The sequence below is a fragment of the Sebastes umbrosus genome, chromosome 4 (assembly GCF_015220745.1).
Source record: "Sebastes umbrosus isolate fSebUmb1 chromosome 4, fSebUmb1.pri, whole genome shotgun sequence".
Lineage (NCBI taxonomy): Eukaryota > Metazoa > Chordata > Actinopteri > Perciformes > Sebastidae > Sebastes > Sebastes umbrosus.
The window spans coordinates 11,869,145-11,897,144 of record NC_051272.1 but is presented as its reverse complement, the minus strand read 5'-3'; the positions used below and the strand labels follow the sequence as shown (position 1 = coordinate 11,897,144).

General features: G+C 40.0%; 1 protein-coding gene and 1 long non-coding RNA gene across 4 annotated transcripts in view; both read left to right on the top strand.

Moving 5' to 3' along the window:
- dgkzb (diacylglycerol kinase, zeta b) overlaps positions 1 to 28,000 on the top strand; it is a 269,194-nt gene that overhangs the window by 100,179 nt on the left and 141,015 nt on the right. The gene's annotated exons all lie outside the window — the stretch shown is intronic.
- LOC119486393 lies at positions 160 to 26,899 on the top strand. Its single transcript, XR_005206523.1, has 4 exons — positions 160 to 409; positions 1,520 to 1,525; positions 5,658 to 5,669; positions 26,877 to 26,899. It is a non-coding gene; the product is annotated as an uncharacterized LOC119486393 (long non-coding RNA).

Here is a 28,000-nt window from a genome sequence, read left to right as displayed (position 1 = left end):
TGAATGTCTTCTCTTACAAAGTGGACACTCTTGGACGTGTTTCTCTGTCCACCAGCTCTGCAGACAGACTTTACAGAAGCTGTGGCTACATGACAGGATGACAGGATCTTTAAAGATGTCGTGGCAACAGAACAGCAGAGATCGTCCTCTAATCTGGAAGCCATTTAGTCTCTGAGTGAAGCTGAAAACACAGCAGGCAGACGGCTCAGCCACTCCCTGTTCCCTGAAAGTTACTTTCACTTTGAGTCTTTGTTCTTGTAAAACTCTGGTTCAGTTTGTGGATTCAGCAGCTGGTTGAAGTGGTAGTATTCCAGTATTCCCAGTATTCCCTCCTGTAGATGTCCTCTCTCAGTGGAAGTGGTGGTTTTGGTCTGAAGGTGAATCTTATCGTCCGTCTCTCAGTGTGTGTGTGTGTGTGTCGTCTCAGTGAGGCAGAATAACAACCTGTTTCCTGGTTTGTCACAAGGATATTAAATGAAGGCTGAGACTCCGTCTTTGACCTCGTGGAGTTCTGACTCATGCTCAGTGTGACTGGAGCTGTGATGTTGGAGGGTTACAGCAGAGGGTGCTAGAAATAAAGGGATGGTTCCCACTCAGGTGCTCTTTGGGTGGACTTTCTATTTTTCAAATACTACGGTCTTTTATTAAAGATCTTTAAATAATTGCAGAGTTGTAATTCTCACCCATAAAGTAGGCTAGTATGACACCCTGCCTTTATTTGATACAACATGGTTTGGTATTAACCCTCTGAGACCCGACCAACATTACTGTCTTTCAGTTTTAAAGCTAGAGTGAAGATCCTGGTATCATATGAAACTAGAAAAACTAATGAATCCATCAGTACCAACCATGTCATACTAGCCTGTCATGAAGGAGGATAAATAACGCTCCAAACTTATGCTAAATTTTGGCGAGGGCATGGCCATTTTCAAAGGGGTCTCTTGACCTCTGACCTTCAGATATGTGAATGAAAATGGGTTCTATGGGTACCCACGAGTCTCCCCTTTACAGACATGCCCACTTTATGATAATCACATGAAGTTTTTTTCATGCAGTATAAATGTGTTATTTTCGCCTATTCCCAAAATGGTGTTTTTGAATATTTCTGCATACTGGGGTCCATAAACAGTCTTGAATTACATAAATTGGGTATCACTGTAAAGCTGAGACTCTTGTGGATCCAATGAGCCCAACTGTATTCATGTGTGATGATGTTAGTCCCCATAGGAGCCATTTCATTGTAGTGAAACTTGACCTCACTGTATAAAATGACCTGTGGTGACCTCTAGGATAATCACAGCCTCATGAAACTTTACAGCCACAAACTAGAGACCTAGAGCATTCAGAGGATGGATGGCTTTCCTAGCTAGATGGACAATAAGGGGGTTTCTGAGCAGTTTACACAACAGAAGTGCTCGCCATCCAATCGCTGAAAAATGCGATTCTTGCAGAAATCTCCAAATGTCAAAAGTTTTTGATACCAAATCAGAGCATGGCTTTTTCTATGGTGTTCCTCAAGGTCTTGGTGACTTAATGTGGTATTTTGGAGGGATTATTGATAATTTTTTATCAATTCTCCAATGGTAAAAAATTGTTAAATTTAGCACCAAATCTGTGTAACAAATGGTATCAACCCCAAAATTGCTGCAACAACTTATGAGACATAATAGAGCATGACGATGACCATCATATACTTCTATATAAGAACCCTACACACTTTCACTATTTATTTTAATTAATTAATTATGTTTATTTCTTATTAATGACTAGAACACCTTGACTCACAGTGCTGAGCTGCATCTCAAATTAATCTTCAGGTTCCCATCTTTTAAATGATGTACACCACTTCTATGTGACATCTACTGTTGACCTGTTATCTCCCCCTGAACATCCTCTGTCCCCCTACCCCTCCAAGACAGCTGATTCGTGTTTTATTTTGCCAACTTTTCAGGAATTCCCTTAAAACTTGCCCAACATTTGGAAACATAACAAGTGCAGTTTGCACCAATGAGAACACCTGGTGACATCACTTTCTTTCATATCACCTGAAAGACCTGTAAAGTCTGTTCTCGATGTGTTTACAATATCATTGTGCTGCATACGAGCTGGATGAGACTTTGATGAGACTGGATTACTTTGCCTCCTTTAAAACCCATTCTCCTCCTCCTCCTCCTCCTCCCTCCTCCTCCTCCTCCTCCTCCTCCTCATCCTTCTCATCCTCCTCCTTCTCCTCCTCCCAGCTGTTTGGTACAGTCTGGTGTTGGATGAGAGGCGTTTTCCTCCTCGAGCTGTTCTGGACGAATCAGACCGACAGCAGCCCAGGAGTCTGTTTCTGCCGGTTGGAGGTCAGAGCTGTCAACGCCTCGGCTTCTCCATCCAGGTCAGAACATCACAACCCGATCACAACCAGTATAAAACACACAAATCCTAAAAGTCAGTGTGAATCCCTAAACGCACCACCGTATCTTTGAACAGGAGACGACTGACTACGGGCGTCCCATTGCAGTTATCCTGGAGACCGGGTTGAAGAGCCCAGACGAGGGGCCGGTGTTGGACCCCGACTGGTCGAGCGTCCTGAGGGCCGAGGTGAGAGTTCATCCAGGTGATGTCACACCTGTCTCTCAGTCTGTTGTATTGAGCTCCAGAGGTAGATGTCCCGACCAGGCAGGCCTCATTTTCCTTAGATTTTTAAACCAACCACTTTGCTAAAACACCTTTTCAACCAGCGTCCTAACAATGTGATTTGATTTTGAGATTTTTTTCACTTCCTGCCACTGTGACAGGTAAGTATTTTCTTTTGTCTGCCACTTTAAAATCTCTGCGCTCAATGAAGGAATAACATTTTAGATCTGATGTCATTCAATGTTCAGTATATTTTACATAAAGAACACACATACATTTGAACACATCATGATAACATTGTAATTTACCTTCACCCAATAGTCATTTTTACTGAGCAGAGCTTGAACGCTTCATAATTGTAACTCAATGGCACCTCCGTTAACGTCAGTAGCTCCCTTATTTAACCAAGCAGGACTGTGCTTCTAACAGCTAACGTTACTAACTCTCCTCCTGACCAATTCAACACATATTTGTTGTTCACAGTGTCGCATTATCAGGGTAAAATAGGGTGCTCAGGTTTAGTAGCGCCATGCTTTTGAACACTTTTTTTTCTCACCGCCGTGTCTCCGGTCCCAAACAAACTGGAACATGATAAGGCGTGCACATGTGTCATTGTGCATGTGTAACTGTCAGAAAGCATCAATACAGAGGAATCGATAGTCACGGAGGCATGAGATGCTAAGGAATCTAGGAAACTAGGAACCAACTAGGAACCGGTTCTCTTTTCCCTTTTCCCTGTCTGCCAACAAATTACCCGCATTTGGCGGGTGGCGAGTGCTAATTTCAGACCCCGGTTAGGTCAAACAAACAGACTTTCACCCGGGAGACCGCTGCTGCTAAAGGAGTACCTAAAGCGTCATAGTTTGATGCGTAGGGCCTCTGACCAAGCGTTGGTATTTGACGTGTTGGGAGTGAGAATGTGTTGACATATTAAAGTGGTGCCTCATCAAAAAGAAGTGAATTAATCCTTGATTCTCGCCGTAGCTTCCCTTCTGGAACGGCTGTGAGCAGGAAGATACGTGCGTTCCTGACCTCATCCTCCACAGTCACACTGACCTCATGGATGTTCAGTGAGTGAACACACACACACAAGTATTATTATAATTTATTAGAGAACCCATGCTAATTCATATTCTGTGTTTCTCCTGAAGGCAGTTCTGCAGCTCGAGGAACCGGGCCGCTGGTCGCTCTGCAGCCACCGGGGGGCGTCAGAGGCCTCGGTGCACGTGGTGGAGAGCGGGCGGAGGAGGATGGTGGTGTTTGCTCGACTGGAGAATCAGGGAGAGAACGCGTACGGAGCCGCCATCCACATCTCCACCTCCTCCAACCTGCTCTTCTCCAGCCTCATAGTCAAGGTGATGTATAGAGCATTAAATCAGTTTCATTAGATCAGAAATAATCTGGTGTTTTCATAGAATAAACGTTTGTTCCTGTTCTCTGTCTGACTGTAAACATATACGAGTGATTCAACCTACATTCAGTTCTTTAACCCTCCTAGACCCACAATAGACCCGTTTTAGTTTTTTAGGAGGGGACAGGGGATCTTTAGGGGTAGATAGCAGGTCAGCAGTAGACGTCACATAGAAGTGGACCTGAAGATTAATTTCAAATGCAGCTCAGCACTGTGTTTAAAACAGCTTCTCTCCTGAGCATGTAGGCAGTAGTAGCATTATAAAATGCAAAATTTAACTGCACAACAGCTGCTAGCAGAGACAACGAGGTCAGCAACGCTTGTAACATTGAAATTAACCGCTGGTGGTCGAAGCTGATGTCGTTTGGTTTCTTCCGGAAAAGGTTTACGTGATGACGAATCAGGGAAGGACACGTCATGACTGATAAGACCCAATCCGGAATGAACGTGGGCATCTGCGTCATCGTTGTCAAACGTCTCCGTTTCTGTCTGTCCAGATTAAAACGCAACCACGGAGTTTTAAAACTAAAACGGCATCAGCAGCGTTTTCAAACGTCTCCGTTTTAGGGGCTTGAAAACGCCGAAGTAGTGTGAACGCTAAGCATAAATGTAGCAAAAGTTATGCGGTTTAAAACTGGAATGTATTAGTGTGGATGAAGACGGAGACGGGGTGCGTAGGGTGAGTGGGAGGTGTGGTAGGACGGGTCAAACAAACACAAGACTTTCCCCCAGGAGACCGCTGTTTGTGTCCCGTGAGTCAACGCCGACTTATTTTACCTTACTTTTGTTGCGTAACTTTCTTATGTCTTATTTTAATCCAAACCACAATCTTTGCCTAAACCTAACCAAGTAGTTTTGTTGCGTACGTGAACATAAAAACGAAGTAAACCTACGTTAGAAGTTTATTTTGAAAAGACACTATGTATGTAACGAGAGGAAACTGACACGCCGTCCCTGACACGTCCTAAACTGACGCTAGAGGGGTACGTAGAGCGTCATAGTCTAAACGTAGAAACACTGACCAAACGTTGGTATTTGGGAGTGAGAATGTGTTATAACAACAGCTCCAGCTGGCGCTCATGCGTTTTGTATCATTCACAATCATATGAGATGGAGAACGACTCTCTATGACTCATCAGGCTCCTCCCCTTCCCCACAGGATCAATCAGATATTCAGATTGAGTGCTCCTCCGAGGACAGACTGGCCAATCAGAGGAGCTGTAACATCAGCGCTCCGTTCATGAAGTCCTTGTCTCAGGTAGGTTCTGCGTCTATACACCTCTACTGATGTTTACCACCACAGACTGCTGATCTAACCAATAATACACTTAGTATTTGCTTCTATACTCTATGCCCATATTAGGGAGTAAAAGTCAGAGTATTTTATATATAATATATATCCAGCTGCACAGACTCTCCTGGTTTTGATTCATCTATTGCGAGTCCCCCAACTTTACAGTCAATAAGTCAATACTTAATTTCTGGTGTACTCTCCAGAGAGGTGATTATTAGACCAATTTCATAATATAGTTTCACCAAACATAAAACATACAGAACAACAGACTTCACAGATAATAAAAATGTAAGTGAAATGTCAGTTTGTTGTAACTGTAACCGCAGACAGACAGTAAAACAGGTGTTATTCATACAGCTGTCAGACTAATGATAGTGATTAAACAGAGCAGGAATCTGCGATCCACTAACATCCTTCATTAGCCTAATGACCGTCCTGTAAACGTGATGGTACCCCGAGGGCCTGCTCTACAGATGGCTGTCTGAATGAAGTCCAGTTTATGGGTCCAGACTGCGGTACAGATTATTGTGGGCTTCCTGTTAATGAGGCGGTGGCTGCTGGATGAGGTGAGACGCCGCCGGAGGGAAACACAGTCTGAGATGATCATAGGACGAAACCACACAAAGCGTTTCACATGTCGGGACGTTAAAACATTCAGAATAGTATAAACTGATGAGACCTGATGGTTGAAGAGGGTCAGAGGTTTGAATATTCATCTTCCGCTTAGGATTTTAACATTTTTAGATATGTCTTACTGTCCTTTTAAAGTACAAGTATATATAGAAACTGAATGTATTTATTTAATCAGAGAAAATGCACCCATTTTGAATGTTATCAGCCCATTAAATGGCCGTTATCAGTCGTTATCACCACCATTATAATACTTCAGACGGGGCAAACTGCACCTAATCGCATGTTGTGAAATGGTTCGCAGTTTTGAACACGTGGTTAACGTTGTGAATTGGTTAGGAATTGGTGAACTACTTGGTTAGGTTTAGAAAAGGGTCATGGTTTGGGTGAGTACGTTTGTTAAGTTAAGTAAATTACGCACGTTATATAAGTTAACTTGCACATGTTAAAATGAGTCAACATTGACTTTTGGTCTCCTGGGTGAAAGCCCTGTATTTGTTTGACGTCACCTGACTTCCTCTTTTGCTCCCGTCATAATTACTACGGCTACTAGAGGTCGCTGCCCTAACAATAATGCTCCTCCTCTGGCTCACCAATAGACGATAACAGCCTACTGAGCCAGTTAGGAGGAAGAGTACAGGGCCATACCAACTAAAATCTAACATAACATTCGAAGAAGGTGGAAAATGTCAGTTGTTTTATTTTGAAAGCAACCAGCTCTCTTCCTGTCCAGGTATCCTTCCGTCTGGAGTTTGAGTTCAGCCGCTCGGTCTTCTTGGATCACGTCCGGGTAGTCATGGCGACCAGCAGGTGAGACAGCTGATGTCACTCTGACAATTGTTTGATTTATTTCAGTGTTTGTTTGGAGTTTGGAAGTTAATGAGAAAAGTCCTCATTAAAGACAATTTATCTTTCTTTTTTTATCAATTAGTGATAAAAACAGGATGCTGAGAGAAGAAAAAAAATGTCAATAAACAAATAATCAACATCAGTAAATATTAGCCTATAAGGAGTAGGATGAAGAACCCTATAGTCTACACTTATATGGTTATACGCCTTCTCCATAACTCAATGAACTATTTATCATATAAACCTTTGTGACTGGTAGCTTATAGGCTATTCCTTTTTTAATTTCAATTCCAACCTTAATAATGAAGTAGCCTAATATCTTTCAACGGGTTGTCCACATTTAAGACAAAATAATCCTTTATGTTGATTGTAAAGTGTAACAGCAGCAGGACCTGCGGTATCTCTCCGTCACACTGAAGCAGCTGGTTATATATCCTGCATGAATAAACCATGTGAGAATGCACGAGGAGAAGAAGCGCTTATTTTATAGTCCATCTTTGGAATATTGTAGTTTCATGACGGCAGTCCCACGACATCCGCCGCTGTCGCATCATAATTACGGAGCCTAGTGAAGTGCAGTCGGATTCTCTGAGCACCACGGGTGTCTTTTCCTAAGACCTTATGAATTTCTTTCCTTGACCTCATGACCTTTTCCATCAAGGTCACGGAAAAGTGGTTAGGAAAAAAACGCAAGGACGTCATTTTTTTACTTTTCGATCCTAACCCCCTTGTTCGAGACCGGTGTTTTATTTAGCTGGTGCCGTTTTTCACGTGTTTTGTAGTGACGTTACATTGTTTTCCGTACGTGTTTTACTTAGTTTACGTACTTTTTTAAAGTCCAACCATGACGTTTTCCCTTAACCTAATTAAGTGGTTTTGTTTCCCCCTGCTGGTACTGCACGTTAATACAGGCGCGTAATATTCACGTCTCTGCGAGGCAAAATGTGACACTGGCACACTGTCCTCTGGTGGACGAATGGGTCTATTACACGATTTAGTTGTAATATCAGATCATATATATTTCTTGTTTCAAATGAACAAGTTCGAGTTCATGTGAGCAGCAAACAAAACAAGAAGCAAGACATTTTTGAGGAGTCTTTTTCTTTAGTTCTCACGTCTTCAAAAGGTGTTTGAGGGTTAAAATGATCGGGTTAAGGTTCAGGTTCCTCTATAAGTATAGAAGTACAAAGGTGTGTCTCTGTGTGTACTTGTACATCTGTTTTCATAGCTACATTGTGGGGACACACACCAGGTCCCCAAAAGGTAAACCATCAAGATCAGGGTCCAGATCCAGGTCTATTGTTTCTGATTTAGGTTCATGTGAGGCCTAAGGGTCCCAGGAGATAAGTCAATATAATGTCTTCACAAGTCTGTGTGTGTGTGTTAATCAGTGATGGAGAGGAGGGATACCCAGACGACAACATCAACGACATCTTCCTCCCTCTGAAGTACCAAACTGACCTCCTCTTCACCAGGTCAGTGACATCACTTCCTGGTAAAACTGTTCCAGTAACAGGATGCAACAGAGAAATAGATCATCTACATACATACATACATGTAAACATTAGGAAATAACTACTGAAAATCGAACAAATGCAACAATTATTTATCATCAGGGTTCAGATAAATGTGTTAAGGAAAAATTCAGTATTTTCTGAGCCTACAAATTAGAGGCAGTTGATGTTTGAGATATAGATGAAGCATCAGCACATTTTCTCTGCTGATTGCAGTAAAACATATTCCACTGCTGTGTTTACAAAAACATTTAACAACATCAGGAAATATTATAAACTTGGATTTTATTGATGTGTGGTCTTTTTTTATGGAGGACGGAACCTGCCAAAATCAAAAATAAATTAATAAATACATAAATGAATCAATAAATTAATTAATAAATGTCATTAAATGTAGCAAAAATAATATCAAAAATAAATGTAGCCATTAATTAATTGATAAAATGTGACATAAATTGATATTTGTTTTAATTTGTTTCTTTATTTATTTATCTTTGATTTAATTCCCTTATTCATTTACTCTTCTGTTTAATTTTCCCTTTTATTTATTTATGTATTTATTTTTGCATTTATTTTTTATTTATTCATTTATTTTTGTATTTATTTTTAATGTATTTATTTGCATTATTTTATATTTATTTTTAAATCTATGTATTGTCATTTAAATGTACCGTTTGTATTATGTCACATTTGATCAATTAATTAATGACTATTTTTATTTTTAATATTATCTTTGCTACATTTAATGACATTTATTGTTTTATCAAGTCATTTATTTATTTATTTTTTATTTTTGCAGGTCCTCCATATAGTTTAAGTACAACAGTGTGTTTATAAAGACTCAAATTAGCTGAGATTCAAGTATGTTTTGGGTGAAATGGCCCTTTAATGATGCTTATAATAAGTCTATATTACAACAAACTCTTCCTCTCTTCTCCTGTCAGAGACCCTAACCCTCCTCGTTTTGAAATCAGAGCAGACAGCTCTTCTTCCTCCTCCTGGGACCAACCAGACAGCAGCCCTCCCACCTTCAACCTCACTTATTATGTGAGTTCACTGAACATGTTGGTCTAGAAATGTCACTTTTCATGTCTGATGTGACTTTTCTAGTTTTTTGGTATATTTGATTATTTGATGTCTGTCCGCGAGACCTTTTTCCACGGAAGACATTTTGACATGTGACACTAGGAGAAGTGTAAAATTATTATTATGAATCATTACTAATTTTCAGGATCCTGCGGCCTCATTACAGAAATGTCTGATCTTATCTCAGTTTAAGAGGACATTTAGGATTTTTTTTGTATTACAGATACTATGTACATAAAATCAATTATTTTGTGACTATTTCTGTGGCTGTGGAGGGTTTTTCTGACTCATGTGATCCAAATAATTCCAATAACTCCGTCATTCGAAAGTCCATAAACAAAAGATTTATTGAAATAAAACAGATGCAATCCATGACATGTTTCTGTTCAACGAAAAATCATCTATCAAACCACACCTATCAGCGTTTAATCTTTTAAAACAAACAAAAAACTGTTCGCTCTGCCGTTTGCCACACACAACAGGAGACCTGAATATACACCTGAACATGTGGTCCAGTCTAAAAGGGAAACGCCTTTCCTACGACTCTACCCATACAATCTATGCAATTAAAAGAAACAAAATAAACTATAATGAAATAATTCAACCCCTGTAATGACTTGCCTACAAACAATGTAACCTTTTTTGTCTCTAACAATTAGAAAACAAAAATGATATAAATCATAACTAAATAACTGCAGGGATGTGTTAGACGTCACTTTAAGGGTTTACAATAAGAGATTTCTATTTATGTTTTTATTGCCATCTTTTACTTTGCGTGTAGATCCAGAACCTGGGCATCTTCTCAGTGCAGGACGTCCTGTTCAGGGCTGAAATCTGGTCTGGGACCAGGAAGGGGAACCAGCTGCTGAACATCACAGACTACAGCATCGAGCAGGTATACCACGGGGGAACAGTTACATACATCTTAATAAGACAGGAGGAGCTACATGGATCCATTTACACAGACTCTATAAAGAGAAATATACAGTATAATACAGTCACACCTCCTCCTCCTCCTCCTCCTCTTCTTCCTCCCTGCAGGAAGCTGGCTCTCACTGCGTGCTGCCTCAGCCCAGAACAACCAATCAGGTGACAGCTGAGGACCTGTCTCACCTGTCGCAGCTGGTAAGACCCATGACGTTTCATGATGACCTTTAGCCACTGAGACAGAGAGACAGCTGTCCTCTTCTTCTTCTTCTTCTTCTTCTTCTTCTTCTTCTTCTTCTTCTTCTTCTTCTGTCTGTCTGTGTAGAACCACAGTAACAGTGTGAGCGTGGCGGTCCGATGCCGACTGAATTTGCCGGCCTCCAGAGAGCTGAAGGTGACGCTCGGAGGACAACTTCAGCTTCCCGCTCTGCTCGCTGTGAGTCTCTTAAGGAACCTCTACGTTTCCAGTTTCTCCGAAATTAAACTGTAAATATAGAACGTACATTGAAACCAACGTGGAACCCTGAGAAAAAAGCCAATGTTTGCTTACTTCTCTAAGAAACCACAAATGTTTGATGTATTGTCCTCACATAGATCCTCGATACTTTACATCTGTAGTCTTTTACGTTCCCATCGGACGACTGACTTCCTGTTTCAGGTGAGCTTCAGGTCCTTGGAGTTACTGACTGCTGCCTCCATCCAGCTGGAAGCGTCCAGTCCCATGTTCCTCCAGGAGGACCGACCTGTCAGACAGGTAATGAACCAACCACTCGATGAATACACTAATGAATGAACTAGTTGAGGGCTGTGATTTGTGTACTTCTTCTTTTGTTCAAACACTAAATCACAGATCAGACTGGAGATCAGCTGTTGCATCACTTTTAATGTGGATGTGTAATCAGTGTTGATGGTAAATGTGGTCAATGGAAGAAATAATGAGCCCCTTTGTATGTTCCTATGCAATGTTTGTTAATGCAGTAGCTGACAGGAAGTAAACTTGGACCAAACCTGTTGCCCTAGCAACAGAATGACAATGAAAAGGTCTATATTGACCCAGAAAGCTGAGTTCTCCTACTGCCAAAACCTGCTGATCTTCCTGCATGCAGCGCCGTCATGTGACGTGTCAGTGAAATTTCATCCCAAAATAAGAGTGCGGAGGATGTTATATACGAGGATACATTTTACAGTGTTTTGGCTGACTCAGATATTCAGCCATATTTATTTGAGTATACAGCTGAAGAAAAGCAGCAGAGAGAGGCAGTGAGTGCGGCTGCATCAGCCGTGCAGCGTCCAACACTTGTAGCAGAGTGTAAACCTGAAGAAGTTAAGTGTTTCTGGTCGTATGCACACAGATCACACCGACAGCACTCTATAGGTGAAAGCAAAGCAGGATTTTTATTAATCCACTTTCCCTCGTACAAGTTGGTTTTATTCAGGCCTAATTGTTACTTAACGGGAAGTATATACTCCTGTTCAGATGTCCCTAATCAAAAGGAAGGTCAGGGCTGCACCAGAAATACACCAAACGGAAATTTAGAGGAACACATACATAAAAATAAAACAGAAATACTATCAGAATCAGAACCAGGCTTATTTAGCAAAGTACATACAAATCCAGATAAAAATAAGGAAAGTGACAGGAGAGGTCAAGAAGCTACAGAACCTCCCCTCAACATAAGGAGACAAACAAAAGAAAAGAAAATTAAGCTAAATAGCGAAAAAAAAAGACAACAAAAGCACATAAATTAGGCAGAAAAACTAACCAATCAGTAGACAACAATCCAATAAATCAACAAAAACTATGGAAAAAACAAACAACAAAAATCATCATGGAATTTTCTTTCAATGTACTAACACAGATTAGAAAGTCCATTGAGAGAGCTGCATAAGTCAAACTACAACTATTGTAATTACAGAGATATTAACAAACAAACCAGCTGTTATTTAAGTGACATTTTGACTCAGTGAGTTTCTTTCTTATTTAGTTATTTACTGAGTTATGAACTAACTACCTTTCCACCAAACACAGTGTTATAACTACACATATAAACTGTAGATGTGGAGTTTTGCTGCCATCTGCTGTCAGACAGTTTTATTACAACAATAACAGCTAGATATTCAACAGGTTTCTTTTACTCACCATTGGGGGTGGATAAGTAAAAAGGGGTGGACAAAAAAAGAGAAACATCTGAGAATGTAATGTCATCCACAAGTTCTGTTTTTTAATTATCATTTCTTCATATCACTTTTTCCTGTTAGGTACAGTTTATCCCTAATGTTCTTTCTTTTTTAAGTGAAGCACTTTATCATCTCCATCTTTTTTTTATTTGTTTCACACTTATCAAAAGACAGTAAAATACAATTCACATGGAAGGAATGTAAAACATGTGTGAGGGTGTGTTAGAAACCTGTAATGGCTTAAATAAAAACCCCAGCCAAAGGACATACAATAAATACTATCATGACCAAAATCACCAGTACATTTAAGATATTAGTGTTCAAAAATTGCACATATAAAATAAGTGTAGGTGTATAGTTCAAACAAACAAAAAAACAGGCAGAGAAGCAGGATTAATTGAAATATTTACAGTAAGAGTTTCTAAGAGTGATCATTTTTTTTCTAAATCAAATGTTTTTGTCAGCAGAGCATTTCTAAGTCCCTTTTTATACACAGACAATGACACAGAGGAAAACGTTAAATTGACATTTTCATTCCATAAGATAACTCCACGAAATGTGATAGAAAACTGTTAACAAAATAATATCTAAAACAACGAGGTAGATCTGCATCCTTATATCTCGACAAACGTACAGGTTTGGAGAATGTTGATGTCAAATATAGTCAACAACTGTAACTAAAAAAATCTAAAAAGTGCTGCACTTGGTCGAACTTCATTCAAAAAAGTTGCTAATCTAATAAACTGTTTCTGTAGCAGCATATTTTGTTCAGATAAGTTGGAAAAGTACTTGCCCATACAGTATTACAGTATGTTAAATATGGATAAATTAAACTATAATTAATGTTAAGAGTATGTCTGTCAAAGTTAACGCGATAATAAAGCATTAATGCAAATTCGTTTTAACGCCACTAATTTCTTTAACGCATTAACACAATGTCATACTAGGTTGTCATGAAGGAGGCTAAATAACGCTCTAAACTTGCGCTAAATTTTGGCGGGAAAAAACTCTCGTGGTGATTTTCAAAGGGTTCCTTGACCTCTGACCTCCAGGTATGTGAATGAAAATGGGTTCTATGGGTACCCACGAGTCTCCCCTTTACAGACATGCCCACTTTATGATTGTGTTGTTGTTAATTGATTTCCAATAATAAATATATACATACATTTGCATAAAGCAGCATATTTGCCCACTCCCATGTCGATAAGAGTATTAAATACTTGACAAATCTCCCTTTAAGGTACATTTTGAACAGATAAAATGTGTGATTAATTTGCGATTAATCACAATTAACTATGGACAATGATGCGATTAATCGTGATTAAATATTTTAATCGACAGCCCTGGTTAAGACACTTGTATTGTGTACAAAACCTAACCTTTCTTAGGTACATAATCACATTTAATTTTTTTGGTTTTAAGTCTTTTTAAATTAAACTGTATAAATCAATTTAATCCTGCCCTCATGTTGTTGTAGTGTTTTTGTTATTTTGTCCGTATGTAACAAATATAAAGATAAAGTGTTAAACAAACTACATGTGTGACTTCTAACACAAACAACAATCAGCTGCATCATGAGAAAAGACCCTTAAAAATGTAACTTCCACTGAATCTACATGATGTGATGTCTAATATAAATTCAGATCATAAAGTATTTATAGAAATGAGGTGTGTGTGTGTGTCTGTTTGGTTGATGTTGGGTTTGACCTTCTGCGGTTTATTGAGTTTATTTCAGATAATTTATTCCAGCATGTTGAAAGCTCAGAAGGTCAGAAGAGAATAAATTAAATTCAGTCGGTGGATGATGTGAATGTGTTCAGATAATCCTGGAGCTGAGGAAGGAGGAAGATTACATCGTTCCGGTCTGGATTATACTGGGGAGCTCACTGGGAGGCCTGCTGCTACTGGCCTTACTGGTCCTGGCACTATGGAAGGTGGGCAGTATTTCCATTTTATGCTATTTTATACTTCTACTCTTCTACATCTCAGAGGGAAATATTAGACTTTTTACTGCACTACATTTATCTGACAACTTTAGTTACTTTACAGATTCAGATTATTAATACAAAGTAAAATAAATGATGATGTGTTATTATAGATTAAACTACCATCAGTATATAAAGTCATTAGAAATAGCTCCACCTTTACCAGCTGCAACATTAAAGTGATGGACGCATTAATGCATCAATAATTATAATACAATAATATAATATAGATCATTCTGCAGAATTAATACTTTTACTTCTGGTACTTTACATACATTTTGATGAAAATACTTTTATACTTTTACTGAAGTAAAGTTTTGAATGCAGGACTTTCTGACTCATGTAACAGAATATTTTTTACACTGTGGTGTTACTACTTTTACTTAAGTTACTTCTTCCACTACTGCAGTCCAGTCACAGGTAAGATTCTTCTGTAGTATCCCCGGACGTTTTTCACAGAAGCTTATTTATTTCTTATTTAGCCGTCGCCGTCTTGGTTTTTGGTCATTGCCATATTGTTTTTTTGGCCATAACCATCTTGATTTTTGGTCATTACCATCTTGGTTTTGGGCCGTCACCATCTTTTTTTTTTGGCCTTCACCATCTTGTTTTTTTGGCTGTCACCATCTTGTTTTTTTGCAACCAGAAGTGACACGAGAGGGTGGAGCTAATTACAACCAAACGCTGAATAAGACGTTTTTAGGTGACCAAAATGTTATAATTAACTTTGCTGAAGTGAAAACACACTGTGAAAGGGTTAAAGTTCTGAGAGAAAACAAAGGACAACTCCCAGACCGGACGACGCCGTGGTAGCGACCTGTCAATCACAAGGCATCCCCTGCTTTATGGTCTGTTTGACTCTAAATGGGACCATAATTTACTAAATGAACATCATGTTGTATTGAAGAAGACTTGAAACTAGTGATTGAGACCATAAACTCATGTTTACAATGTTTACTGAGGTAATAAATCAAGTGAGCAGTAGGCTCATTTTCTCATAGACTTCTATACAATCAGACTTCTTTTTGCCACCAGAGGAGTCGCCCCCTTCTGGCTACTTGAGAGAATGCAGGTTTAAGGCACTTCAGCATTGGCGTCACTTTTGGACTGCCTTGTGGCAAATAATGGAAATTTAAAACCGTTACCAACAGTTATCGTGTGTGAAGTGAAATGTTGTCAATCATGCTGTCAGTTGAAGTGCATTTCAAACCATAAATGTGTCTGCTTTCTGCTCAGCTCGGCTTCTTCAACAGACGGAGGAGACAGGAAGAGAAGGAGCAGCCTGTAGCCAATGGGAAGGCAGCAGAGGAGCTATAATGTGTGGGCGACGACGACGCTGCGTTCGTTTGGTCCTCGTCAACTTGTAAAGTCACAAAATTTATGATATGAGTTGAACTGTGGTCCAACGTGTAACTTCTTGGTGGTGAAAACAGAACTTTCTGACTTTATGAGTTGATGAGGAACACTTGAATGCATCACAAGCCTCCACCTGTAACTCAGGGACCCCCATGCCCCAATCAGCCAATCAGCCAATCAGCCAATCAGCCACGCCCCGAACATATGAACATGTTCCAGTTAATCAAAAGGGTCGTCGTGTGGCTCTACGCATCCTGTCAGCTGATGAACAAAACCCATCCACAGCTCATCTACGAACCAGCAAACTGCTCACCAGCACCAACCACAAGAGAACAAGTCAAGTTTATTTAAAGTGCTTTAATCACAACGACGTGTCGCAACTAGGGCTGTCAATCAATTCAGATATTTAATCATGATTAATCGCAAATTAATCACACATTTTTTATCAGTTCAAAATGTACCTTAAAGTTAACAACACAAAACAATGACATATGTTGTTCAGAAACCCTCACAGGTACTGTGAGTGTGCTGACTTGACTATGACTTGCCCCAAACTGCATGTGATTATCATAAAGTGGGCATGTCTGTAAAGGGAGACTCGTGGGTACCCATAGAACCCATTTTCATTCACATATCTGGAGGTCAGAGGTCAAGGGACCCTTTTGAAAATGACTATGACAGTTTTCCTCGCCAAAATTCAGCACGACTTCGTAGTATTATTCAACCTCCTTCATGACAAGCTAGTATAACATTGTTGGTACTGATGGATTCCTTAGGTTTTCTTATTTCATATGATACCAGTATCTTCACTCTAGCTTTAAGAATGAGTCCGCTACAACCTAGGAAAAAACGATTGCGTTAATGCGTTAAAGAAATAGGTGGTTGAATGAAGCAGCTGAAACAGGTGTACAGTCGGCGGTTTTCATATCACAAGTTTCAAATCAATCCCCAGTTTAAAATACTTATTTTGTGTTATAAGAAGGTAGAGAGGAAGACACTAGAGCTTCAGTTACTGTGTGATTTTACTCATATTTCAGTCCCCAAAAAATGGAACTAACCAAACATATTATTTTTAAAAAGAAGTTTGGACCTAAAGCGTAGCACCACGTAACCAAGAACAAATCTCGATGTACATCCTCTGAAGGGACCGCTGATACAAATGAGCTTAAAGCTAACTCGGGTGTTATTTTATTCTAATAAACGAAGGTGAATGTGCCTAAAATGGCTGTTGTGAACTTGTGCTGCATTGAAAATACTGTGTGCACAAGTGATTTAAGTCGAGCGGGTCAAAGTTGAACAAGCCAAAGACATACAGGAATCCATTTCTGCGGTGGCGTCTCCCTACACAACACAGTCTCACGGCAGTTTGTGAAATAGTCACGGGATTTAAGCTTTTTGATTCTTGTACATAGACACACTATTTTACGTATTTTTTTCGTGACACTCAGCGTTTTCCTACGAGTGTCCAGCAACACGTGACGCACGTGTCAATTTCCGCTCCAGTCTTTTCAAAATAAAATGACTTAGTTAGGTTTCGGAATAGATCGACTTGGTAAGGTTTAGGCAACAAAACGACTTAGTTAGGTTTAGGAAAAGATCATAGTTTGGGTCAAAATAACTCCAGAAGTGCTGTAACTTCAGTACGGAAGTTATTTGAAAAATAGATCGACTTTGACCTCTGGTTTCACACGGGACACAAACAGCGGTCTCCTGGTGAAAATCTGGTGTTTTTTGACCCACCCCGACCTCCTCCTTACGTGGCGTGCGGGGATCTCTTTACTTCCTGGTTCACAATTACATGGATTAAATAGATTTTGTGATGACCATAACAAAAAAAATGGTGTCTTTGAATCAATACTTTAAATTGTATGACTATTTCACGAACTGCTGTGCGACTGGGCTGGGTCACCATAACCTAATGACCACAAAGTAATCATCATTAATCGGTCGCCATCACAAACAGAACATGTGTCTGCTAACCGTGTTAACTTGTGACTCGAGGCTGAATGCATCGTGGTTGCTCGCAGTGACGGCAGCTGTGTCCTCGAAAAAATGTCTTCAATCTCACTTAAATCAATTTTAAATACATACTCCTCTGTGTTTATTATCTACGCCAACATTTACATTAGTTACTACGAGCAACCTGGACGCATTTGGCTGCCACAACGGTAACGGCGGCGTCGCTAGATGGAGGAACACACAAAGTGAACAGAGTTGTCTAGTTTCCAGTGACAGGGATCTTTTCAACTGCTGCATACGTGGTTCGGAAAAATGTTGTAAAACCTGAGAAACCTGTGTGACCGCGTGTGTCACCTGATGCCTCATGATGATGTAATCTCAACAATGAAGCTGGTGAGTTAAACCGACGGGAGACGTGATGCAAAATAAGAATTTATTTTATTCACAGTGCAGAGATGAACACACTGTGTCACACCAACAGCAGTGTTTAACACAGAGGGCAGATTAATAAGATATGAGACAACACAAGACTACCTAAGAGGGCTGATTTTATTTTATTTTCCTTTTTTATACTAATGGAAATTGTAAATGCATCTTATGAACACATTGTATATTATTTCTGAATTTATATCAGATGCACTTTTGTTGTATAAAGTCCACTCTTTTTGTAAATATGTGTGAATTATTAAAAGGATTGTGGCATTATTGTTTGATATGAAGCAGTTTGTACTGATGTGTGATGCCGCTCCGCCCAGAAATGAACTCCATGTGTTCACTATGTCTGTTAATACTGGAATAAAGACGAGACACATACAAGCTGTGTGCTATGTGGTGCTTCATTAGATTTGTAGTCAATTTCTCATGAAATTAAAAAAATCTCTTTTAGTGATTTTTAATTGATGAGGCAGAAATGCACAAAGAAATGAAAAAGGAAATGGATAAAGAAACGTATAAAGAAAAGAATACAGAAATAAATAAGTTTGGGGAAATAAATAAGGGGTGAAATGCAAAGTGAAAATCGTGCAGAAATAAATAAATAAATAAATAAAAACTAAAGTGCTAAAATTAATACATTTAAAGAATTATGAAAATAAATAAATAAAAGAGAAAATTAAACAGAAGAGTGAATAAATAAGGGAATTAATACAAAGATAAATAGGAAGTAAATTAATTTTAATATTATTTTTACTACATTCGATGACATATTTATTTATCGAGTCATTTATTTTTGGCAGATTTCATCCTCCATAGAGAGACAATGCCAGCTTAGAAAAGAGGAAAGTCAGTTTGATCTGCCTGAGAGACTCAATGTTGACGTTGAGTCCTGAGGGTGGTGAAGTAAAAACACATAAATCTCCTCATGAGGGTGGAAAATGTCATCTTAGTGGAGGATTTAGACAACATAAAATCTGCTAAACTTGAGTTTCAGTAACATAAACATCACGTCTGTGACTGTCTTTGAGTGACTTGAGCGTAGTTCGTCCACAGAGAGAAACACACCAGTGAGTGAGCCTTAAAAGCTCTGAACACAGGTGTTCTCCATGTGGCTGATTAGACTCCATCTGCTCAGGTGGAAGGTGTTTGGAGTGATGCTGGGAATCACAGGAGGCCACCAAACTCCATTTAGAAATACAAATAACAATGGTGAATTTGTTTTTCTTTTTATCATATTTATATATTCTGTCTTATGACTTGAGCTCTGCCTTTTGACTGTATGAACTTGAGAGAAAAGAGAAAAAAACACCCCAGTTCAGTTGCTTTTGGTGAATTGTGTAAATTCATGAGCAAAAGGTGTTGTCAGACAGATTTGTTTAGTTTAATTGGGCCGGTAGGGCTGGGTATCAGTACAAGTCCAGATCTAGAAATCACATTCGTCAATCAGTGGTCTTCCATTTAATGCGACGTGTGATTGGCCAGCCCAGTCGCACAGCTGTTCGTCAAATAGTCACAAAATTTCAAATTTTAAAACTCTTTCCTGAATAAAAATGAAAAATTGGGGAATTGAGTGTGAATTTTTCATTCACATCTATCCAGCATGTTTGCAAAGACTCTAAAATCCACCTGGAGTCAGTCTGAAGTGAACGCATCACAAGAATTAAGAAAAACAAAATTTCAATTTATGTATTCATTCATTTAGCTTTCAGTTAATTTTATCCCCTGACAATCTGATCTAAAAAGCTTTATTCACTCTGACATGTGTAATTGAGGTGGATAGTACTTACTACATACTATTTTATTGTAGTGAAATGTTTCTTACAAGTTCAAATTGAAAGATATTTAGTCTAGAAAGTGTCAGAATCAGCCTTTAAAACCAGGACGTGACCTGTGAGAACACCTGTGTAGGTACATTCAGACTAAAACATTCAGAATAAATGAATAACAGGAGAACGCTGGTGAATGCAGACAGAAAACTTTTAATTTGACAGCATTCATTCTGCAGGAAGTTCAACCACAGCTGACATCTTCTGACGTTTCATCAACACATGGAGAATCTTTGGCTTCATTTCAGCCTCAGAAAACTGGTTAAAAACTCAAAGTGTTTCCAGCTCCATCAGGACAGAATCAGACTCACAGCAGTGTTAAATAAAAACTCTGAGTTAAAAATAAAATTAGCATCATGAATGGCACATTATCATCACCTCAAACCCCCTCCAGTAATGCCCGACCAATGGGCTCTGCTGGACAGATACAGTTATTGATCAGAAGGACAGACGCTGCGTTTGCATGTTATAACGGAAAAGTCTGACAACTGTTGCATCACATGCTGCTTTTGTTCAGAAAAATCAAACCCGGAATACAAACACTAAACAACTTTTCCTCCACCTGATTATTAGAGAATCACAACACTGGCTGCAGCAAAACCAGCTTCTAAAACAGGAAACAGGTGAGACATAACCCCGACGGTTCAGTTTGAATCAACAGATTAAATACGTGTTTAGACAGTTTTCAGAGAGTTGTGCTGAGTGGTCCCGATGGATTTTGTGAATGTTCTCCAGACTTTTAAATGTTAGACTCTTTAGCCGGACCGCAGAGTGCCAGCCCTGCAAACACAAGAGTCTGACACTGAGTGATGAAGTCACACGATTGGTCGGCCGAGTGTTGGAGTTTCCTCGTTGGCCGTTGCTCTTTCAACATGAAAAGGCGGGAACAGTCCTTTATGCAGATGTTAGGGGTGGGAAAAAAAATCGATTCACCTATGTATCACAATTCTTTTTTTTTTTTTTTTTTGCGATTTTGAAATAGATTTTTTAATGCCAGAATTGATATATTTGCTTCATTTGAGTCAATGTGGAGGCAGAAGGAAGTTACCGCTTTTATTGTTGTAGTCTGAGTAACGTGACGTCTTATCCGTTCCGTATCCCTCAACCAAATCAAACCGCAGCGAGAAAGTAGAAAACGGTGGAGGGTCTGCGTGGATACGACCGGCAGCCTCACATTTTAAATCCAGCGTGCTAAACTCTACACATCCAGTAAAGTATGGAAACACTTTGGGTTTCACACATTGCAGGAAAAGCAGAGCTAGACATTATGGCTAAAGCTGCATGCTAACTCTGTCATGGACAGGAAACGTTATCGTATTGAGGTAACGTGCGGTCAAGCCGGCCGCCACTCTCATCTCCGTGGTCAAATGGGCCGACGCTACAACTGTAGAGCACCCATATACTGACATTTATGTTAAATGCATTCAAACGGCCCCGATGGAGCTGACCATGGATGTATAAAGAGAACGGAGCTGACGGGAGAGCTAGAGACCACCTTGGAGAAGTTAGAGGAAGTATACACGTGGGACTACGTCCGCTTTTCAAAATAAGGTGTTAACAAAGGGAACTGTATATAAAAAATACATATATGGACATAAGATTGATTTGATTATATTCACCAGAAGTATAAAACATTACATGTCCCTTATAAATTAAAAAGAAAATACCAATAATTTGTGAGGGAAATGTCTTTATTCTTTGATTTTTGGGTTGCTGGAAAAAATTTAATAAATAATTCCTGACAATGACTGATATATTTGACTTCAGGACATCTCTGACTACATACATGCTGAAAATCAAACATTTTTACTGGATTAATTTAGATATTTTCCAAAGTAAAAGTCCCTAGAAGTGTATGTATCATCTTTTCCCCCATGGTCTAGTGTTAAAAAAGACAAAAAAAAAACAAAAATCACAATAAATCATAATATCGAATCGCAATACTTAAAAATCACAATACATATCGAATCGGCACCCAAGTATCGTGACGGTATCGAATCGGTAGATAGGTGAATTGTCTCAGCCCTACTGACCGTACAGGGTCAAGACATATACTCGGTTTGGACGAGTCTTTTTTGGACTCTGAGCGACGTTCATAAGAAATCTGCAAGTTGATGGAAATATATCATGTGCAGAAGCTCGTTTCTCTGATAAATCCATCCTCTGTGGCCGAGCTGCTGCAGCGAAAACCTCCAAAACTAATCTAACTACTAAACCTCTTTGGGGAGTGCAGATGCACTGATTTGCTGGGTGAGCTACTTCTGGAGGAAACAGAAAAGGTATCAGTGCACCTCCAGTGAAGAGCTAATGAACCTCCTGCAAAGAAGTACTTTTCCTCCCTGCAGGTTTCCACATGTACAGAAGGAAAGATCAAGCAAACAGCTTTTGTTATCGTCTCATCTGCGGCGGGTTTTAGGTACGATCGGCCGGGTTTTAAAAAGAGCTTCGTAAAGATTAATGAGCCCTCAGAGGAGCTTCTAATCCTTCTATCTCCACCCTCAAAAGTCTGGATTTAACAAGGCTGTCGCCATGTTGGTTTTTTGGCCGTCACCATCTGGTTTAGTTTCCCGTCGCCATCTTGTTTTTTTTGCAACCAGAAGTGACACGAGAGGGTTGAACCCCAGTAAACTGAATGCTGAATTTTCAGGTGAAATGTTAACAATGAAGTGGAGCTAATTACAACCAACGCTGAAAATGTTATAATTAACTTTGATGAAGTGAAAACACACTGTGAAAGGGTTAAAGTTCTAAGACGAAAAACAACGGACAACTCCAAGACCGGACAACGCCGTGGTAGCGACCTGTCAATCACAAGGTAGCCCCGCCATAAAGCATACCGTGTAAACAAACACAAGATTGTCAACCAAGAAACCTCTGTTCGTGTCCAGTGTGAAGCTAAAAGTAAGTTGACTTATTTGTCACGTGACTCGTCGATATAGTCAGCCCTTGAGTTGTTCCTCAGTGAAGTTAATGTCAACCACCACCGTTTCCTATCCCTAACTAAGTGGTTGTGCTGCCTAAACCTAACTTCCTGTGAAAACGGAAGTTTATTTTGAAAGGACAAGGCGACCAAAGTAACGCTAGAGGGGTACCCCGTGCGTTGGTCTCTGATGCCGAGGGCACTGACCCGGAGGTCGCCCACTGGCAGGTGGTGGTTGTAGGCCCACAGCCTTCTTAAAGTGAGATGAAGTGAATGTTGAAGCTCGTCTGGATGAATGAAGTTTGAATTCTACAGATTCAAACAGCTGTCCGGTATCCATCTGTGTGGACATTTTAACTAGACTCACCCAGATGTTCGGTATTTCTACCGTCTGTGTGTGGAAAGTCTTGTCGTGGTCTTTTCCTCGCAGCAGAGATTCCCCACAGTGCTTTGTGTTGTCGTGTCTCTGTGTAATTGGGCTGCAGATGTGCGGGCCGGCTGCATGGAAACCTCGCTATAACGAGCTAACGCCGGCCAGCCGCCGTTAAACTGCGTCACTCCTCCATCACTTCATACCTTCATACCTTCCTCTCTACTTTCTTTCCTCCTCATCTTCCCCCTGATCATCTGGACCGGATTAGACACACATATAGAGATGCATGCATGCACACACGCCAATACTGGCCACATGGTATCAAAACGATCACGCTCCAGTGGACAGATAGAGGACAGGAGCCATGGTTGACGAAACCTGAGAGTTTATTTATTTCAGTGCAGACGTGGCGTTTCTATCATGAACTGAGCTGGACTGAAGCAGCTTACCTCAGCTCTCTGTGTGCTCATAAATCAAAAGTTCAGTTGTTAAACAGATGAGAAGGAGCTCTGCAGCTACACTCGGCATCCAACAACTAATAAGGAGCAGGAAATGCTCCACTTTATTAATCAGTCACAAAGAAGAAGAAGAAGTTATTACTCTGTTTAAAATGTAATTAGGAACACAACGTATTACATTACCTTTGCAGTATAATTTGGTCCTTTGTGTGCATTGTATTTGGACTTAAACAGCTTAATTAATAGTTTATCTGTTAACCCCTTAAAACTCTGGCGTGCCCAGCCGCTATTCTGTCTTTCAGAGGTTGTTGCAGGCTGAATTTTAAAGCTAGAGTGAAGAATACTAGTATCATATGAAACTAAAAAACCTAATGAATCCATTGGTACCAACCATGTCATACTAGCTTTGAAGGAGGTTAAATAACACTCCAGTGTCCAGTTTTACTGGGGACTAGCACAGAAACTCTCAGCCCTATATATATATATATATAATATATAATACTGCATATATATATATTTATATATATATATATATATATATATATACAGTATATATTACATTTTAAAGTTACAACCTCAGATCAAAAAACAAAAGCACCGTCAGTTTCTGCTTCATGAGTCACTTTAATTTTCCAGTTGAAGCTTTAATCTCATTTCTAATAAAGAATTACAGTGAACATATGATGTGAAATAAAATCTCTTTAAAACACTTTACATGAATAAACAAAATCAATGTTTGAACCTGCTGTTCAAATACACAGAAACTTCACATTAAAGATATAATCAATAATCTTGCTCTCTGAAGCTCTGTACGTGTTGCAACCTAGAAATATTTTATAATTTACATTTTATTGACCTAGATAGATTTAAGTTATCTAAGAAGAAATATACACTACACTACACTATTATCTGATTTATGTTATTATCACGAGGTCAAAGTTCAGAGTGATTGTGATGTCATCAGTCAGCGCAATGTTATTATTGAAAAGGTCAACGTTCAGGCTGTGATGAGGTCATCAGTCAGCGCAGTAGCGATTAGGAACGTGCTTGATGTTTTACATATGTGTGCGAGCGGTTTCGTGATTGCTTCGTGTAAAAGATAACTTCAACAGAACTGGGAAGAATAAAAGTTGCCAAAAGGAAGACGGAGTCATATGTCTTTAAGGGTGCAACATACGCCGCTGTTTCCTGTTAAAGGCAGTGGTGTCGGTCATACATCATCATCATCATCCATCATCATCACCATCACATCATCATCAATCATCTCATCATCATCATCATCACACCATCATCATCATCATCATCACCATCATCATCATCATCCATCATCATCATCATCATCATCATCATCATCATCCATCATCATCATCACCATCATCATCTTCTATTTCTGTTGTCCTCTACAGTCACAGAGACCTTCACTGGTAAAACCTTCAGTTCAGCCACAGTGCTAATGTATGGAAACATCCTCTCAGTGAAAGTGTGTGTGAAGGTGTGTATGTGTGTGTTAGTATCAGGATCAGAGAACGACAGCTTTCCTTTCGTTCCAGTCCAGATTCACTCTGATCCTCTGGAGCTTCTTCTGAACTACGAGATCAGTGAATGGAACCTGGTGGGGAGTATGCTTCTGTATTTACCATTAACTGAACCATATTGTCCATAAATCCAGACCGTATGACTCCCTTCCTCTGGACAGACTCTGCTAACACACCCAGGTAACCAGAATATACTGTCTCCAACCTGGACAGTCCCAGCTGTGAGTCCCTGAGTTAAAGCCCTCAGAGCCCAGGACAGAGTAGTAACGATCAATCCTCTCTGGATTATCAGGAAGCTGCTGTTTCTCTCCTCGTCTCACACTGGTCAGATCTTCAGACAGGATGAGTTCTTGGATCAGCAGTGTTTGGGTCCAGAATCACAGGAGTGTAGGAGACCATGTCCTTCATCTTGTTCCAGATGTTGAAGGTCAGGTTGCCCAGGTGTTTGGCCTGGTCTATCAGAGCTCCTGAGAGCAGCTGTGGATCCTCCAGCAGGGGGCGCTGCTGGACTCTTTCCACTGCAGCCTTGTAGTTGAGCAGGAATGAGACGTCTTCAGCTCTCAGCTCGTCCTCTGTGGCTCTGACTGTGTCTGAAAAGAGCTGCTATCTCTCTGCTCACAGCCTCCATCTTCTCCTTCATCATCTGACTCTTCTGCTCCTCTTCCTCCCTCAGTGCAGCCATCCTGGCCTCCTCTTCCTCTTCTAGAAACTGGTGAAGCTTCTTAAACTGCTCCTTAATCTGCCTCTCTGTGTGTCGGGCCTGGACCTTCATGTGTTCTGCTGTTTGATCAAACTTCACTTTAACTTCTTCAAAACCTTTACTTCTTCCTTTAAGGGCTCCAGAGTTTCCTGAAGTTCCTTCTTGTGTTGTCGTGCAGCTTCATCGATGGGTCTGAATCTGTGGTTGGTGTGTTTTTCTGAATCTCTGCAGACGACACACACCGGCTGCTGATGGTCCAGACAGAAGAGTTTGAGTTTCTCAGAGTGCAGACTGCAGAGAGCCTCTGAAGATCTCTGAGCTCTCTCCTGTAAGAAACTCTCACACACGATTCTTTTAAATCCAAGTTAGGAGGTAGTACTTCCTTTGAGATTCTTCTCTTACAAAGTGGACACTCTTGGACGTGTTTCTCTGTCCACCAGCTCTGCAGACAGACTTTACCAGAAGCTGTGGCTACATGACAGCATGACAGGATCTTTAAAGACGTCGTGGCAGACAGAACAGCAGAGATCGTCCTCTAATCTGGAAGCCATTAGTCTCTTGAGTGAAGCTGAAAACACAGCAGGCAGACGGCTCAGCCACTCCCTGTTCCTGAAAGTTACTTTCACTTTGAGTACTTTGTTCTTGTAAAACTCTGGTTCAGTTTGTGGATTCAGCAGCTGGTTGAAGTGGTAGTATTCCAGTATTCCCAGTATTCCTCCTGTAGATGTCCTCTCTCAGTGGAAGTGGTGGTTTGTGGTCTGAAGGTGAATCTTATCGTCCGTCTCTCAGTGTGTGTGTGTGTCGTCTCAGTGAGGCAGAATAACAACCTGTTTCCTGGTTTGTCACAAGGATATTAAATGAAAGGCTGAGACTCCGTCTTTGACCTCGTGGAGTTCTGACTCATGCTCAGTGTGACTGGAGCTGTGATGTTGGAGGGTTACAGCAGAGGGTGCTAGAAATAAAGGGATGGTTCCCACTCAGGTGCTCTTTGGGTGGACTTTCCTATTTTTCAAATACTATGGTCTTTTATTAAAGATCTTTAAATAATTGCAGAGTTGTAATTCTCACCCATAAAGTAGGCTAGTATGACACCCTGCCTTTATTTGATACAACATGGTTTGGTATTAACCCTCTGAGACCCGACCAACATTACTGTCTTTCAGTTTTAAAGCTAGAGTGAAGATCCTGGTATCATATGAAACATAAAAAACTAATGAATCCATCAGTACCAACCATGTCATACTAGCCTGTCATGAAGGAGGATAAATAACGCTCCAAACTTATGCTAATTTTGGCGAGGGCATGGCCATTTTCAAAGGGGTCTCTTGACCTCTGACCTTCAGATATGTGAATGAAAATGGGTTCTATGGGTACCCACGAGTCTCCCCTTTACAGACATGCCCACTTTATGATAATCACATGAAGTTTTTTCATGCAGTATAAATGTGTTATTTTCGCCTATTCCCAAAATGGTGTTTTGAATATTTCTGCATACTGGGGTCCCTAAACAGTCTTGAATTACATAAATTGGGTATCACTGTAAAGCTGAGACTCTTGTGGATCCAATGAGGCCCAACTGTATTCATGTGTGATGATGTTAGTCCCCATAGGAGCCATTTCATTGTAGTGAAACTTGACCTCACTGTATAAAATGACCTTGTGGTGACCTCTAGGATAATCACAGCCTCATGAAACTTTACAGCCACAAACTAGAGACCTAGAGCATTCAGATGATGGATGGCTTTCCTAGCTAGATGGACAATAAGGGGGTTTCTGAGCAGTTTACACAACAGAAGTGCTCGCCATCCAATCGCTGAAAAATGCGATTCTTGCAGAAATCTCCAAATGTCAAAAGTTTTTGATACCAAATCAGAGCATGGCTTTTTCTATGGTGTTCCTCAAGGTCTTGGTGACTTAATGTGGTATTTTGGAGGGATTATTG